This window comes from Typopeltis vanoorti, chromosome 5 (genome assembly GCF_054136105.1).
Source record: "Typopeltis vanoorti isolate ZY-2024b chromosome 5, IOZ_Tvanoo_1.0, whole genome shotgun sequence".
Lineage (NCBI taxonomy): Eukaryota > Metazoa > Arthropoda > Arachnida > Uropygi > Thelyphonidae > Typopeltis > Typopeltis vanoorti.
In genome coordinates, this window is record NC_143553.1 from 13259927 (window position 1) to 13277058 (window position 17132).

General features: G+C 37.4%; 1 protein-coding gene across 1 annotated transcript in view; it reads right to left on the reverse strand.

The window, feature by feature from the left end:
• The window catches only part of fws (Conserved oligomeric Golgi complex subunit 5 four way stop), a 574187-nt gene that overhangs the window by 383778 nt on the left and 173277 nt on the right, over positions 1 to 17132 (reverse strand). The window lies entirely within an intron of this gene.

The following is a 17132-nucleotide window of genomic DNA, read 5'->3' on the forward strand; positions in this document are numbered from 1 at the left end:
CAGGTCGAAGGTTAGTACTTATACACACAAAATAGTTACAATTTCCTTACTGCTCTAAACTTTAGTTCTGTGCTAGTTTAAGACCTAAAGCATTTAATAGTTTCATGCTCCCAGTCACTATGTTTCGCGATGAAATCTTTCAGATTCCACTTCCGATGAAGGAATATCCGAACATATTCATAAAGTTCTGAGGCCTCTCAACATCATGGTGTCCATTCATCCACTCGAGAAAATTTCAATCTTCCTCATTTCAACTAAGGACAAGCTTCCACCACTTAGTTTTCTAGGTGTCTACCAGTTCTCTTGCTCATGTGGCTTGTCATACTTTAGATAATTGAGTAGATCTGCTACACTGCGCTATATAGAGCATAAATCTTATATCCAGTACCATGAACCTGAGCAACACAGCTTAGATAAATGTGCTTTCTCTAGTAAGGACAGAGTTCTTGGGAATAAAACCAAGCTCTTACACATGAGCAGGTTCCATATGGAACATTTGTATAAAGAAAATTGCAAAACCATTTTAAACTTATATAAGTAAAGTGGACATTAAATCCAGCATTATTTCAGAGCCGAATGTAGAAACTATGAAAGTTTCGGAAAAATAAGTTGAACAGAGAACTTATGGGAATACACTCACCTGCATTCACAAGATGCCTTAACACAGACTACTTAAAAAACAGGTGCTGCCCAAGCGTCTTTATATTTACTTTCTATTAGTCCATTCTGATAAGGTTTCACTGGTCTGACAGCTATTTCGAACTGGTTGGTTCTCCTCAGAGAGCAGGCACTGTATAAGTAAAGAACCTCTCTAAATATTAGGCGTTGGGAGTGGTTCCCCAAACCACTCCCAACGAGTGACCATCCAGTTCAGCAGTGGTTCCACTAAGTGACAGGCTCACCCTACCACTGAGCAAAACCGCTCATATTCCAGGGGAAAAATTTATAAGAAAAACTGCAAAGTATACTCTATTCGATCATAAAAGAAATGAAGAAATTATGAAAGAATTAAACCAGGAATAACCGAAAAATAAAAACATATAAACATAAATGGATGGAACACATTGAAAGAATGAAAACAGAAAGGTTACCAAAACAAGCCTTAAATTACAAACCACTAGGAAAAAGAAAACAGGGATGTCCTCTTAAGACACTCAACGATGGCTTCTAACACGGCACAGGCCACTCTGGGCTAAATCCTTGACAAGCATGATGATGATTTTCTTATCACACACGTTTAAACACTTTTAGAGTGAAATATTTGGACTAAAAGGTAAAACTCTTATACCACCTTACATTTTTAAAGTGGTGTAGGAAAACAATGTGATACCTAAGTTTTTATATTTTAAACAAATATTTCACTCCAGAAGGGCCAAACATATATATATATATATATATATATATATTATGTTGGGCCCATATACGAGAGGTTGGCTGATCAGCCTATAGTACGTTAGTACCGTATATAGGTAGTGGGTTGGGAAAGGAGAAACTTGTTTATATTTGATTTAAAAGCCTATACATTGTATTCCTTGGGAAATATGTCGGGAAGACTGTTCCACAGTACCGCAGTAGCAGGGATGGAGGCAGAGGAAAAGAAACTTGTTCTGTGGGTTTAAAGGTGTACTGTGAAATGATGTTGGGCAGCAGCTGTATGTGTTCCAATGGGCTTAGTACAGAATGGGGGAATTATTGATGCTATTTCAGATTAACATTTCTCATGGAAATATTTATAGAATATACAAATTGCAGAGACCCAAACATCTATGTGAAAGTGAGGAGGAGTGAGTTGGTAAGAGATGGGTCATTTATCAGTCTAATTGCTCTCCTTTGTATTGAGTCAAGCATTTTGAGGGAACCTTTGGGAGCCCTACTAAAATGTGAGAACAGTATTCGACAGCTGGGTGGATTTGTGATTTGTATAAGGTTAACAGTTTAGAGGTAAAGTAATGTCTTGAGCGAAAGAGAAATCCTAGTTGTTTTTTTTTGGAAGCGAAGGATGCAATGGTTGTGATGTATTTATGCCAGGAGAGGCCTGATGTCAGGGTAATTCCAAGAAGAGAAATCTCATATTTTCTGGGAATTTGAGTGTTATCAAAATAATACTGTGGGGGAATGGTTCTTTTTTGTGAGAAATAAGACAAAACTGGGTTTTACTAGCGTTGAAGTTGACGAGGTTATCTAAGCCCCATTGGAGGATGGCTTGGAGGTCAGAATTAAGGGCAGTGGTGGTTGATGTTCTGTGGGTTGAAATGAGTTGTGTAGAGTAGGGTTTGTTAAATGAACGGGAGGAGTGCAATGTGCTGTCATCTGCAAAACTGTGTACTGGGTTGGAGGTCAACTGAAGTAGGTCATTAATATACAGAAGGAAGAAGGTCATGAGAGAACTGAACCTTGTGGACTCTAGAATTAGTTGGATGGTGAAAGGATAGGGAGCAGTCTACAATCATACATAGTGTGCCTCCAGACAGAAAGCTGGCAATCCATCTGCAGAAGTCCTGAGACAGTCCAAATGATAGGAATTTGCTTAGTAATAAGCATTTGTGCCAGACCCAGTCAAAAACTTCAGAGATATCAAGTGCAACCATTTGGGATATACCAAATTTCTCCATGGCATTGGTCCAGAAATGGGTGATATATGACAGTAGATCTCCTGTTGATCAGCAGTGACGGAATCCGTACTGGTGGTCACTTAATAGCTGGGTACCTTCAAGATAGAGTTGGAATTGAGAATTGATGGTTTTCTCCATCACTTTAGATAGTACAAAAAAGTAAGTGAGATAGGGTGGTAGTTAGATGGCAGAGATTTGTCACCCTTTTTAGGAATGGGTTGTATACAAGCTAATTTCCAGGCTTTGGGATATATACCAATGGACTTACCAATGGACTAAGAGAGTATGTACAGACAGCATAGGATAGGAATCAGTTCTGGTGCACAGACCTTAAGGACAACTGGAGGGTTGCCATCAGGGCCAGAAGACTTTTTTGTATCTAATTTAGACAACAGGTTTATGATTGCTTTTTGGCAAAATGATACAGGGGGAAATTGTATGTTGGGCAGCTGGAATGACTGGAGGGCATTTGCCATTGTCAGTTATGTGTGCATTGGAGGTAAAATGTGAAGCCAGGAGGTTAGCTTTTTCTGTGGATGATGTTGCGATTGAGCCATCTGGGTATGATGGGGTGGGAATAGTGTAGGGTAAAAGTCACAACCAATTGCTTTAGCGAGAGACCAAAAAGCATGGATGCCATTTGGACAGGCTGCAAGTTTCCTGCTTTTTGCCCATTCAAATTCAGTTTTGGAAGCATCGATAATTTTCTTGCATTTGTTTCGGGCCTCAGTATAGGCATTGAAGGAGGATGAAGTTCTTGATTTGAGCCAGTTGTGGTATGCTTGATTTTTCATTTGTACAGCTTTGGCACATCTTTTGGTGAACCAGGGTTTAGATAGGGGATGGCAATTCAGAGAAGTGTGGGGAATATATGTTTTCATGCCAGTGAGGATTACTTTGGTGATACATTCAGCGCATGTTTGGATTGGAAGACTGGAAACAATAGTCAAACCATGGGAATGAAGCATAGTAGTCTCAGAGTCTGTCCGATTTGTCTCTGTTATAATGCCAAACTACTCTTGTGTGAAAGAGACTGTGTAAGCATTGTTGCATGGGAGAGGAGAAAAGGTTGTGGTCAGAATTACCTAGGGGGCTTACTACATTCCCTGCATATTTGGAAGCGTCATTTGTATGGAAGGGATCTAGGGTATTTGGGAAGTAGTTCGGGTTATCTGGTATTCTGGTCGGCTTGTGGACAATTTGTGTAAGATCGTTAGTGATGGCAAATAATTCAGCATCTCTATACGACTGGAAGAGGAAAGCCAATTCAAGAACTCAGAGTGGTTGGTGGTATTAGGAGAGCGATAGAGACAGAAGATGAATTTGACTGAGTGGGGAAGGGATATTTTCAACCAAAGCAGGCCGAAGTCGGGCGATTCTAGGTTAGGTGCTCTCTGGCAGGATATGTCAAAGCCTATATATGTTAGATTCCACCCTTGGGTTGAAAGGAGCTAAATAGTGTATAGTTTGTAAAGTTGAGATGGATAGTGCTGGGGAACGTGATATTTGAGTTTCTCTTAAAAAGAGTAGGTGGGGCTTGGTGGACTGCAAATGGGAGTGGACACTGTTAATGTTGGCGTTGAGGCAACGGCTGTTGGTGAGGTGGATATGCAAGGTCATGTGAAGTATGGATTTGACCACAAGGGTCTTGCACTTTTCCTATACAGTGCCAGCATACTGGTCTCCTTGGTGGCTACTAGTAGTGTCACTTGATTTTTGCACTAGTTTGGCTTCTTTGTAGTCTATGATCCAACCGTTGTCTCCATTTTGGCATTTTTCTTCTAGTTGTCCTCAGAGTTGGCGTCTTTGTTCCCTCTGGGCAAAAGTTAAATCAGGTCGAGCACGTATGCATGATTGAGGGTAAGTGTTCTTTAGCTTGTTATTTATCCGTTATTAATTTGGATGCGTTTGTCGGTGTGTTGCAGGTCACTTTCACGAGATGTGGAAAGTACATTCCGTCCTTTCTTTTGTTTATGGGTCCGAAACGATGGCATTTGAAGATATTTCTGGGAGTGAAGTTGCATTCTTCTGCTAATTTGCAGACATCTTCTTTTAATGATTTACCATTTTCTGTCAGAAAGCTCAGGATAATGGTGTTGAGTCTCCTATTTGCAGCCTCAAGCGACTTGTGTACAGGTGATGCGATTAGGTCACAAAGTTCATTAGCGGGCATGGGTGCACTTGCAATCGGGCGCTGGTCATAGAGTATCTCGAGCTTACTTTCCAACTTTCAGTTGGAGGAGAAAATATCGATCATAGTATTAAGGTGTTGTTCGAGGTTTTCAACTTGTTGCAATAGCTGGGTTCAATAGCTGTTTTACAGAAGGGAGGCACATCGAACAGAAGAAAGGCTGGTCGAGATTGGTAAAAAGCTTGCACGCCGATTCATCTATTTTCACACAGGAAGTATGTAGCCAGTGGCAATATAAATCACACAGTATACCTTTTTTTTTCTTTCGTTAACTTCGGTTTCACAGCTGCACCACATCGTATTGTTATTCGGTTTGCTGGTGATCGGCAGGGCTATACTGACAGGACTTGAGTCCGTTGTTGGCCTTTGTTGCCGCCATCTTTACTTCACACTGTAGGCATAGCAGGTGCTTTCACGTGGCTGTTTTTTAATTGTAAAAAATAACTGATTTGATGGACTATGGATACTTACAAGATGTGCAGAAGTAATCAGCTACTTAGTACCCTCTGTTAGTTTTTCTGTTTACTGCTTATTTTGCACAAAAAACACTTGTAATTACGATAAAATACAGGAGCACAAGTTTAACGTAACTTATTCACAGGCGCCACCTATGACAGAATATATAAAGCAAAGTGTCCTTTGAAAGACAGGATACAATCCACAAGATTTGCCAGCAACTAAGTTGACTGATTCTTTATGCCTAGACTTAATGGCATCCTATGGAATCTTTTGGACAATTTGAACAACTCTTCTTATAACATGCAAAAAAACAGACAAATCAATAAGTTCCATGCTCTTTAAAATAACGATCTTTCATCTTTTTTTGCATCTTTGCATCGTGAAAGGGGTGCCTTTGCAACCTTTAGCTCTCACAAACTGTTGCATCTTAATGCAGGTAGTCAACCTGTCGTTTGGCAGTCAGATACATCTTCTGTATTGTTAAAATAGTTAACAGTGTGATACACAAACATCCAACGGATCCTGAGTGTTTTTAGCATGTTGAAAATAACAGGTGGCTGCATTCCCACCTTGTGAAGTGCTATTATAGCTACATAGTTCTCATAATCTTCCCACTGCCTGTTAACCTGTACAACTGAACAACTCTCTCTCTCTCTATTGATGAACATGTGAATGTTGGCTGCACACAGGCTCACACAATTCTGTGGGCAGCGTGGATGGCAGTGCTATTCACAAGAAGATGACTGTCCTCAGAGGCGCAGAGTTATCTTTTTTTGGTACCCCCATTCCATGGTAACTATTAGCCAAACACTTAGTACAACCAGATAAAGGACTTCACTTTACAACTCATAATGATCATGTCTGCTCAAAAGCAAACAGGGCAATGGAGCAGCTGTATACCTGTTACTTAACTGTCATAGCCAGCTAAGCATGTAACTTAAACTGCTGCTATAGAAGACTCTGATCAGGCCAGTCCTGATGTATGGCTCACCCGTGTGGAGCCTCATAGCAGATTTAAACATTAGCAAACTGTAGACAATCCAAAACAAATGCTTACGAATAGCATTTAAGTGTTTTTTATGAACGCACCATGGTTCATAAAAAACATAGCTTCACCAGGAAGCTGATATCCCTGAGATCAAAACTTTCCTAAATGAAAAGATTGCAAACTTCTTTGCAAATTCTGCTATCCACCGTAACCAACTAATCTGCCAAGAGCTGGACTACAGTGAGCATGATTCTGCAAAACACAAATGTTCCAAAATCATACTGAACAGATAAGTTTTTAAAATGCACTGCCAGAAGCTCAAAAGGGTTGAGTCAAAGGCTCAAAGCCTAGCAGCAGACTAAAACAAATATCCAAAAAAAACATACAGAACAAGTCATTTTTTTTAAGAGGAAAAAAAAATCACTGGTAGTCAATAGCCCAGAATGGGAGAGCCAAATATCAATAATAGTCCTTAAATCCAGAAACTTCTTTGCAAATCTGAAAAAGGGATAAAGAACCACAGGTCCAATCAATCCATCTTGCTAGAACAGTTACAATACAGAGACCAGATGGAATGGAGAAGACCACTTCAAAAGATAGAATGGTAAGCTAGTTGTTTGTTCAAGAGGTGACTCAAAGTATCATGTGGTAGCTGTGATACTGAAGACAGTTGTTGGAAGTTTTTCCCCTTGGTTATACTATAAATTAAAGATGCCAAGAAATTATATATTTGTTTTAATCCTTCATCCAACTGTAAGCAAACAAAATTTGTGCCTGAAGTATTTTAAGGGCTGGGGCAACTCATATATAGAAGCTAATCACTTCATATCACTTGCCTTTGTATCCCATAATGCAAAGCATATATCCTTGCAGACATGTATAATGCAATGCATTATGGGAAGATTCACTACCAAGACTGGTTTCAACCTTCATTGAGGTCTCATCAGTGGGAGTCAGACCCAGAAATGATATTACGTTTAAGTAATGCAGAAGTCATATTCTCATATACAAGTAGCCAAAAGGTCTCACACCTTATTATTAAAATACTCTGGATTAGAGATAGTAGTTGGAAATTTTTCCACTTGGCTATACCATAAATTAAAGATACCAAGAAATTATATACTTGGTTTAATCCTTTATCCAAGTGTAAGCAAACAAACTTTGCGCCTGAAGTATTTTCAGGACTGTGGCAACTTGTATATAGAAGCTAAAGACTTCACATCACTGGCTACTCGTATATGAAAATATGGCTTCTGCATTACTTCAACCTTAGTATCAGCTCTGGGTCTGACTCCCACTGATGAGACCTCAGTAAAGGTCGAAACCAGTCTGGGTAGTGAACCATCCCATGATGCACATGGGAAGGTTCACATGTGGACATTATACATGTCCACATGTATAATGTGGATTTCCAAGAAGTCTATGAAGATTATGCCACGAACATCCCAGAAGACGGTGCCCATAAGCTTTCCAGCAGAAGGAATGGTTTTGCTTTCTTTGGTGCAGATTCTTTGCTCGGGACCCATTTTTAGAATTCCTCACTTAGAGAGTGAGGAATTCTAAAAATGGGTCCCGAGCAAAGAATCTGCACCAAAGAAAGCAAAACCATTCCTTCTGCTGGAAAGCTTATGGGCACCGTCTTCTGGAATGTTCGTGGCATAATCTTCATAGACTTCTTGGAAAAGGGCAAAACAATTACCAGAGTGTATTATGCATCTTTGCTGGATCATTTAAATAATGAAATAAAGGAAAAACGACCACATGTGGCAAAACAGAAGATTCTTTTCAACCACGACAATGCACCTACTCACTCTTCTGCAATTGTGACCGCAAAATTGTTCAATTTATGCTACGAAGTCTTTTTGCATCCCCCCCCCCACACACACACACTACAGATTTGTCTCCCTTGGACTACTATCTGTTTCCAAACATGAAAAAATGGATGGCAGGAAAGAGATTTTCATCAAACAATGAAGTGATTGCCGAAACAACTACCTATTTTGAAGAGTTGGACAAATCATACTTATATGGATGGGATCAAAAAACTCGAGCATCGTTGGACTAAGTGTATAAACCTCAAAGGAGACTATGTTGAAAAATAAAAAAATGTCTGTCTCAAAAAAATTATGCTTTCTTCATTTTTGCACAGACGTATCGAACAATCCTCGTAAATGTGCTTTGCATTATTGAATATTAAGACAAATGATGCAAAGCAAAGCCATCAGCCTTTTAAGTATCCTAGTCATGAAGATATTTCATGTGCAAACTTTGTTTGCTTACACTTGAATAAAGATTAAACAGATATCATTTCATGACAAATTTAATTTAATTTCTAACCATTGTACAAAAAATCCTTCAAAGTTTAATTTAATTTCTAACCATTGTACAAAAAATCCTTCAAAGTGGCATGCAATCATGAGTACATATCAGTACTCATGATTGCATGTCACTTGAGATTGCAAAACCATCAACAACCTGAATATGGAAATATCATCTACTCTATCATTATGGAGTAGATGGTATTTAACCAGAAAAGCTCAAATGTGGAGGTTAGTTGGTTGGTTGATTAGAAGTTTATTGGCACAAGGATAGTAAAAGTCATACTGCAATTAAGGTTACAACAGTACTTAAGGCAAAAATAATAAACAAGGATCAAGATATAATAACATGTTATGCACAAAAATCAAATTAAAAGATATATATATATTTAAGCAAAGCAGTATCTACATATAAATAGAATTTATAATTAAATGCATCTGTATAAATTAATTATTTTTAAAAAGTTATAAACTTCATACAGTTTGAGTCTGATAAGATATGCTGTATGGCTCATTCACTATAACTTATGTGTAGCTGAGCAAGAGCAACTTCCTCTCTTCTGCTTCTACTTTGACTTGAGTGGCAATGTTTAATTTCAAGCTGAATCTCATAAATTTATTTGTCAGTGCATCCTTACATGATGACTGCCACAGAGTTATTAGCTTTGATCTTATAAACTTCCTGTAGTTTGTATATATGTGCCTGACAAATGTATGAGCTAATCTCATAGCTGCATGTGCTGTCTAGTTTCTCTTAATTCCAATGTGGTTGGGAATTGAGTCAAATGAATGTCAAAAATTAAGGTTCTATGTTCTATAAATTGCAGAACCTCAATGTGTACCCCATTCAGCAGAGGATAGTGTGAAAGAGATTCAGTGCTCTCTTGCACTTTTGCCTAAGTTGATGAAGTGAAGGAATGTAAGCTTTCTGCCAAAGACAAGTCCTAAGAACTTGGCTTCTGCTGCTACTGGAATAATACTTTGTCTGATTCTCAACTGAGGATCTGGGTGAAGAGTGCATTTTCAGAAGTGTTCAAGACTTTTTTCTGCTCAAAACTTGAACATTAAGAGTGTAAGAAGAGACAGGATTGACTGCTTGCTGAAGTTACCTTTCAACTATCCTCATGTTACAAGAGCAGTGATAGTAAACTGTGAAGTCATCAACATATAGAGCACTGTCTGTTGTGAGAGGAAGTTGTTCAGTGATTAAGTTAACTTTGACAGCAGAAAGTGTCACTCTTAAGACAAAGCCTTCGGGAACACTCTTCTTGATGATATGGACAAGATAGCATATTTTCCACTGGAAAGACTCAGCTAGACAAAGTTTTTAATAAAAACAGGGAGTTGTGTTCTAAGGACTATGTTATAGAGGCCTTTTAATATTTCATATCACCAGGCTATGTCATATGCTTTTTTCCATATCAAAGAAACACTGAAACCAGATGTTCTTGTTTCAGGAATGCATTTCTCATATGTGTTTCTAAATGGACCAGATCCAATGTTAAATGACGTCATTAAAGCCACACTGTATGTTGGAGACAACATCATTGCTTTCTAAATACCAGAGAAGTCTGGCATTTATCATTGTCCCCAATGTCTTACAAAGACAAAATCAGAGCAATAGGTTGGTAATTGTTTACTTTTGTTGTATCATTTCCTGGTTTTGGAATGGCAATGACAACTAACTTACAGAAAGAATCTGGAAACTCTTCCTCTGCAAGTATTCTGTTATATAGTAAGAGAAGGATATCCGCAGCACGTGATGGAAAGTACTTTATCAACCTACTGCACTAGAATGAGACAGTAAAAAAGCTGTTTCTAGTTCCTACTAACAAATGGCTGATTGTATGGCTCTAGCCAATTGACAGAAAAGTTTAGTTGCTGCTTCTCTTGATGCTCTTTCAATATTAAAAATTCAGGAGAATATGAGGATGTTGAAGAAATTCTAACAAAAATTTCTCCCAAATGTCTGCAAAAGCTTTGGGTTCATAAATAATATATTCATTATGTTCTGAGGTAGACAAATGGTGTGCAATATATATACCTTTCATTTTCAAGATTTTATCCCATACCATTTTTGCAGTGGATGTGTAATTAACAGATGACATAAATTTGATCCAAGATTACTTTTGAATATAATGTAAAACATAGCATGATTTGGCCTGAGCATGTTTGAATGCAATGAGATTTGATGTAATACGATATCTAAAAAACATATCCTGTGTTCTGCCCGATTTTTTTTTTATTTATTTTTATTTGTTTATTTTTTGGCTATTTGACATTCAGGTTTCCACCACGGCTTCAGATAGAATGAAAATTAAGATGATGTTTTTGGAAATGTGGCTACTGCCACCTGGACAATGCAATCTTCAGCATTCAATTTTGCAAGGTCGGAAAAGAGTATTTCAATCAGCATGGTCCATTTTCCATATGGGCATCTATGTAAGACAGTGTTTCTCAGACTTAAGATATCTGCATACCCCTTCTTAAATTTTCGTTATCAAGTACCCCCTTATCAAAATAATAATAATAAAATTTTGCCAGCAAAGGTTGGTCAATTGGTAGAGCCTCTGCTACTAATGGCTCAGTTAAGTAAGTTTGAGCGTGGTTAGTAGTTGGAAGGGACCAATCATTCAATGCTGTTGGCACACTCTCCCTCGATGAGTCTTTGGACTCCCTGGAGGTGTCAAAATAATAATAATAATAATAATAATAATAAAGTATATTTCATTGTAAATGTCTATTTTATTGGAATTTATATGTTCATGTAAACAAAAAATAATTTATTTTTAACACGTTCGCTGCCATGCTACTCGGTCATAGTTTGTTACTGTATGCCAAACAATTTCACTTCTTCAAGATCAGTACGGGTAATCTTGTTGCTGGCGGTAATTGACATACGAGTATATTTGTAGTTGGCTTGTGAGGCTCACATACCATCTACGAGTATGCACACTTTCGCTGCTAGCCCCGCACACCAAGCATTTTCACTTCTTCAAGGTCAGTACGGATAATCTCGTTGCCAGCGGTAAGCGTCATACGAGTATATTCGTAGTCAGATTGTGATGCTCAAATACCAACTACAAGTACACTCGTATTTGGTAACGTGTTAAAAGAACAAAATTTGGAATAGGTTCCTTTTCATTTACCATCCATGAAAATCCACATTTCAAGTAATTCATATCATGCTTATGACGATTTTTCATCTTCTTCCTAATTGGTTCACTAGAGATATCAGACGACACACCATTATTGATTTCATTTGATCCAGATGCAATATCAACATTTTCTTGTTGCTAACAGCTAATTGTATTTGCTATATTGCTCTCTTTTGTGCATTTTATAAATCCAGTCTTTAACCAATGATCCATACTTAAGAATTTGACAGCTAAAAGAATTTGAAAATCATATGCACTTCTTCATAGAGCAGCTATGAAGAAGTCATATGATTGGTGCAGTATTAACAAAAGATCACGCGAAACCAAAGGCAAGTCAACAGTTGAGTTGAAATGCTAATTCTCTTCAACCGAATTCCATAATATCTGAAACACAAGTAAAGCCATATGTATACTCAAGCAAAACCATATGTTGCACCAGCAACATATGGTTTTACTTGACTCTATACAGCAGTCTCTGTTGGAGGGGGAGATGTGATTCATTAATTAGTGCCATTTTTATCCAAGTTGTCTCTAATTGCACTATTTGTTGAGAAATATATTACACAGACTGCAAATGTCTAACTTATTCAGTGAAAACTACTTGTTTTTCTTGCGTCTTCAGTATAGTGACACTGTTGGAGAAGGCATGGTGTTTACCGCAGGGAGGGAGTTACTATCACCAGGACGTGAATGTCGTGGCAATAGTAACTCGCAATTTGAGTAGGAGAATTCATACATAATATATAATTTATTGAGAAATATATCCGTTTAAAATAATTATTTTTTTCTTAATGATGATGCATAGCCGAAAACAGCCATGTGCTCCCTGAAGACCATTCGCGTACCCCCGGGGGTATGCGTACCACAATTTGAAAAACACTGATGTACGAGAACATGATTACCTTGAGGAATATAGTTCAACTAACAGCAAAATGAAAATGGCAGGGGAGCAGACTGCAAGATCTAGCAATGTACTTACTAGATCTAACAGTCTTATTAAATTACTAAGCAAGATCATACTTGCTTAGTAATTTATTTACTTTCTATAATAAAGTAATGGTGAAATTGGATAACGGAAATGTTTACTCAACACAATACCGCTGGACTTTGCAAAGGCATCTGGCAGGATTCCACATGGAACTCTGTTGAATAAATTGGAACAAATGGGAATGAATCTGAAACTATTGATTTGGATTAGAGGGTGGCTGATAAACAGATAATTTATCAAAGAGTGGTTTATGGAGGAGTTGAGTGCAGGAGAAGGCAGGTGACTAGTGGTGTACAATAGAGAACCAAGTACAGGGCTCAGTCCTTGGTCCTCTATTGTTTAATTTGTACATCAATGATACAGGAAATAATTTGATGGGAAATATCCACTTGTTTGCCAATGTTGCAAAACAGGGAAGAGCCAATATCAATGAAGGTGATGTAGAGATCTTGCAAGATGACTTAAATAGGCTGGTGGTATGGGCAAAGGTAAATGGCTGCCAGTTTAACATGGCAAAGTGTGAAGTGATGCACTATGGAAAGATGAGATTACATGATATGTACTACATTGATGGAAATGAACTTCAGGGAATTGATGGTGCTGGGGACTTCGCGTGATGTTGACAGGAAGTTTAGAGGGCATGTTGAAAAGGTGGCTAAACAGCGCATCAAATTATATGGTTGTTGAAGAACATACCAACAAGCAGGGATAAGGATGTTATTGTTCCACTTTATAAGGCATTAAAAGACCACATCTGGACATTAATATGTGCACAGATCTGGTCACCTGGATTCCTTAATGATGGAGAGGATCCAGAGATGAGTGACAAAGATTGTGGCAACTCTGTGGAATGCTTCCTATGAAAACAGACTGAAGATCTGTGAGGTCCAAAAACTAGCTGAAAGGCATAAGTGAGGAAATATGATAGAAGCATATAAGTTATTAAAGGGGTTTTATAGGAATTTGTGTAAGAGTGTGGTTAACAAGGGTGTTAGGACAAAATTTTTTTGCTTGGAATGTGGTGAATGGGTGAAATGCATTGCCAGAGGTAGTTGTGAGTACTTTGTCTGTAAATGAGTTTAAGGACAGATGATAGGTAATGCATGAATAAAAGCTAGTGTGCCAATGTAGGGCTCCCACAATGAGTCTTCTGACTCCATGGAGAACCCACTGTAGTAGTAATTATAATATGAGCAGGTAGGCATATGGAAGAAGGTACTGAGTCTATTAATAAGAAGGGATTGGTCATTATATTTAAGCATTCACTCAATAACACGACCTCATCCATTTATGTTGGCACTATCCCCCAAAATAGGGTGTCCATTAAAGTTACCCATAAGAAGTATGGGCTGAAGCAGTTGTAATATAAAATTATCAGGTTCAATATAATATTATCAAGTTCAATTACATTAAATCATAACCCAGTTGTAAATAAATCGAACATACTGTAATAAGAAATCCCATGAACAGGAGAATTGCAACTGCTTCCAGAGTAGTGTTAAATTGGAAATGTTGGAAAGGAGTATGAATGCCCTCTAGGATAGCTACTCCGTCATAAACATGGCTATTTCCAATTCTGTTCTTATGAATATAACAGTGACATTCCTTAAGGTGGGGCTCCGCTGGGTTTTAAATATTTCCTGCAGACAGAAACAGATACAGCAAAACCTTGACAAAACCCACGACAGTTCCAATGTAAAAAATTTCCTGTTGTTTTGGCTTTGCAGACGTCCAATTTTTAAGAAGAAAAGAGCTTGCTTGATCAGGTTTATCTTTATCAATTGATTTTGGGAAATATGGACAGGCAGTGTCCATTTCTTCCTCTGAAAAAATGTTTAATACATGATCTAATATATCAAGATAATTTGATAAGTTTAGTTCATTTTCAATGAGTACAGAAGTCTTCATTTTTCCTGTTAGGGCATCTGGTAGTTTATCTTTTAGTGATACCCTTGCTATACCTTTCTGTACAAGTGGGTTCTCATCAAAAGGGATCATTTTTGGAGTTGCTTCAGGAGTGAGACCGTAAGTCATGCAACTGATGCACTCCACAGAGAAGCACTCTGTTGAAGCACCCTGAACAAAGTTCAGGTATGGTGAAATTATCACATGGCAGAACAGACATACATATCTGAGATGCTTGGATGTTTTTTTGATCTGCTGCCTTTTCAGTATATGATTTTAGGAAATGTATCACAGTGGTGGCTAACTTCCTTTTGCATCCTGATATGATAAATATATATCCTTTGTATTTTTTGCATCTTTTCACAGCTAACGTGCTAATTAGGAGACTGGGTAATGCCTACTTTTATAGATGTTGGAGGTTTAGGTGTATAAAAAGTGAGAATGACGTTCCTGGTCAGAACCAGTTGACCAGCCCTATGTATCTGAATGAATCTCATATCTGGCAATATAATGATCTTTAAGCACTGAACATATCTCCTCATCTGGAATATCAAGGATATCCTATTTTGATATCACTCCTCTAGAAGTGCTTAGGGTTCTAAGTGGTGTTTACTGTAATTGCTATTCCATTCATGTTAATTTTTTTGAGTATTGTTAATATATTTCCACAAGAATATCTTTAGATCATAGTTTTAACTATTTTGAGAGATCCTGTCATCCTTCTAAACCCTTTTGAATAAAGAAGGGCAACGTTTTTTCCCTACTGGTTTTTCACCTGTTGCATGGATGATAAACACCAGTACATTTATACTGGTATCATAAATCTTTTATTTCTCACTTCTGTTATTAAATGATTATATCTATGGTATTAGTACTTGGTTGGGATTGTAAGTCCCTGAAAAATTTGAGATTGAATGCAAGAGGTCTCCTAAGCCACAATGAAGCCATACATGGATGCTCAACTGTCAAGTAATAAATAAACAATATCTATTAAGCAATAAATATGCTCAGAAGTAGGAATGCAAGGGTTATCCTATATGCTATACTAGCACCACAGCAAACCTTGGGTCCTGTCCCCACACTACAGGATAGGAGACTTACTGCAACACTGGTGATCCTTGTAAGCAAGCCCGTTAGCCAAATGATCCTACCCAGGCCATTTTGCCGACGCAGAGGACAAAGTAGTGCAAGACTATGAGAATTTCCCTTTCTGGATGTCTATAGATCGCACTGCATGACAAACACATCAGCAGGGCACTGGATCCCAGCAATGGTGGTCTGGAAAGCAGGGTAGTAAAAAAGACTCAGGAGAAGTAAAGTGAAGAACATGGGAAGAAAAGTAAAAAAATAAAATAAAAAAAAACAGAAGAAGCATAAAAAGGGCCAATTACATCACTGGAAGGTATCTTCATCACAAACAAGTGCCCCATGTGGAGGAGCTCAAGTAGAGAGGTATAAAAGTTTTACTTAGGATACATGGCATAATTCATAAGGTCTGGTCAGAAGGTTGAATACAAGATAATTGAAGTAGCTCTCATAAAAGGGGAAATAAAACCAAGTGTTCGAATTAGAGGAATTTCCTGTTGAGTGTTCCAAGTAAAATTTATGCAAGCATATATGAGAAAAGGCTAAGAAAAATCATGGAAGTGAAGCAAAGAAGAACAAGCTAAGTTAGGTCAAAAATACAAAAGATGTACTGATCAAATTTTCACTTTAAGATTAACTGTTGAGAAACTATGAAAATATACGAAGGATCTTTAACTTTTGTAGATCTGAAAAAGGCAAATGACAAGATGCTAATAGAAAAGCTATTCAAAACACTATTATTATACGGCATAAATGGTACATTATCAGAAAAATAAAATTATTAAATGATCACAAAAATATATATTTTATTTATTTTATATGATTATTAGCATACAATATTTGGGATCAGACATGTCAAGTTTCAGTTAGAGTATTGAGTTGAAGTTAAAATTAATTCTCAAGTCCAGATACTTAGACCTGAAAAACCTGCGTGATTAATTTATGGAATGTTCCTTATAACTTGAAGATTTGTGCATTATAAAGTTAGTTGTGTATTGATATTACCACAATGCACCACTGCTTTAGTATTTTATCTATACCTTTATTTCAGTATTATTATTAACATCAGACCGTCATGGAGTGAAAAGACTCAGAGTATACATGAGTGAGAACAATTTTTCTCTTTTAAGAGTTGAATGCATATTTGAAATCAACAAAACTATAAAGCTCAATGTCTTTTTTTTTTTTTCCCTCCCAAGATATTTCTGCAATTCTATGTAAGGTGAAGTCAACAATAGATCTTTCTGCTTAAATCCAGCTTGTTCTTCAATGAATTGTTCATATATTCTGGCTAATAAAATTTTGCAGATTCGAAAAAAATGTTATATATTTGATATAGTAGAGTCACTGATTAGAAATTTTTCATTCTTGTCTGCCACCTTCTGATGAGCTAGAGTTATTTTTCCAGTTAGTCAATTATTAAGGAT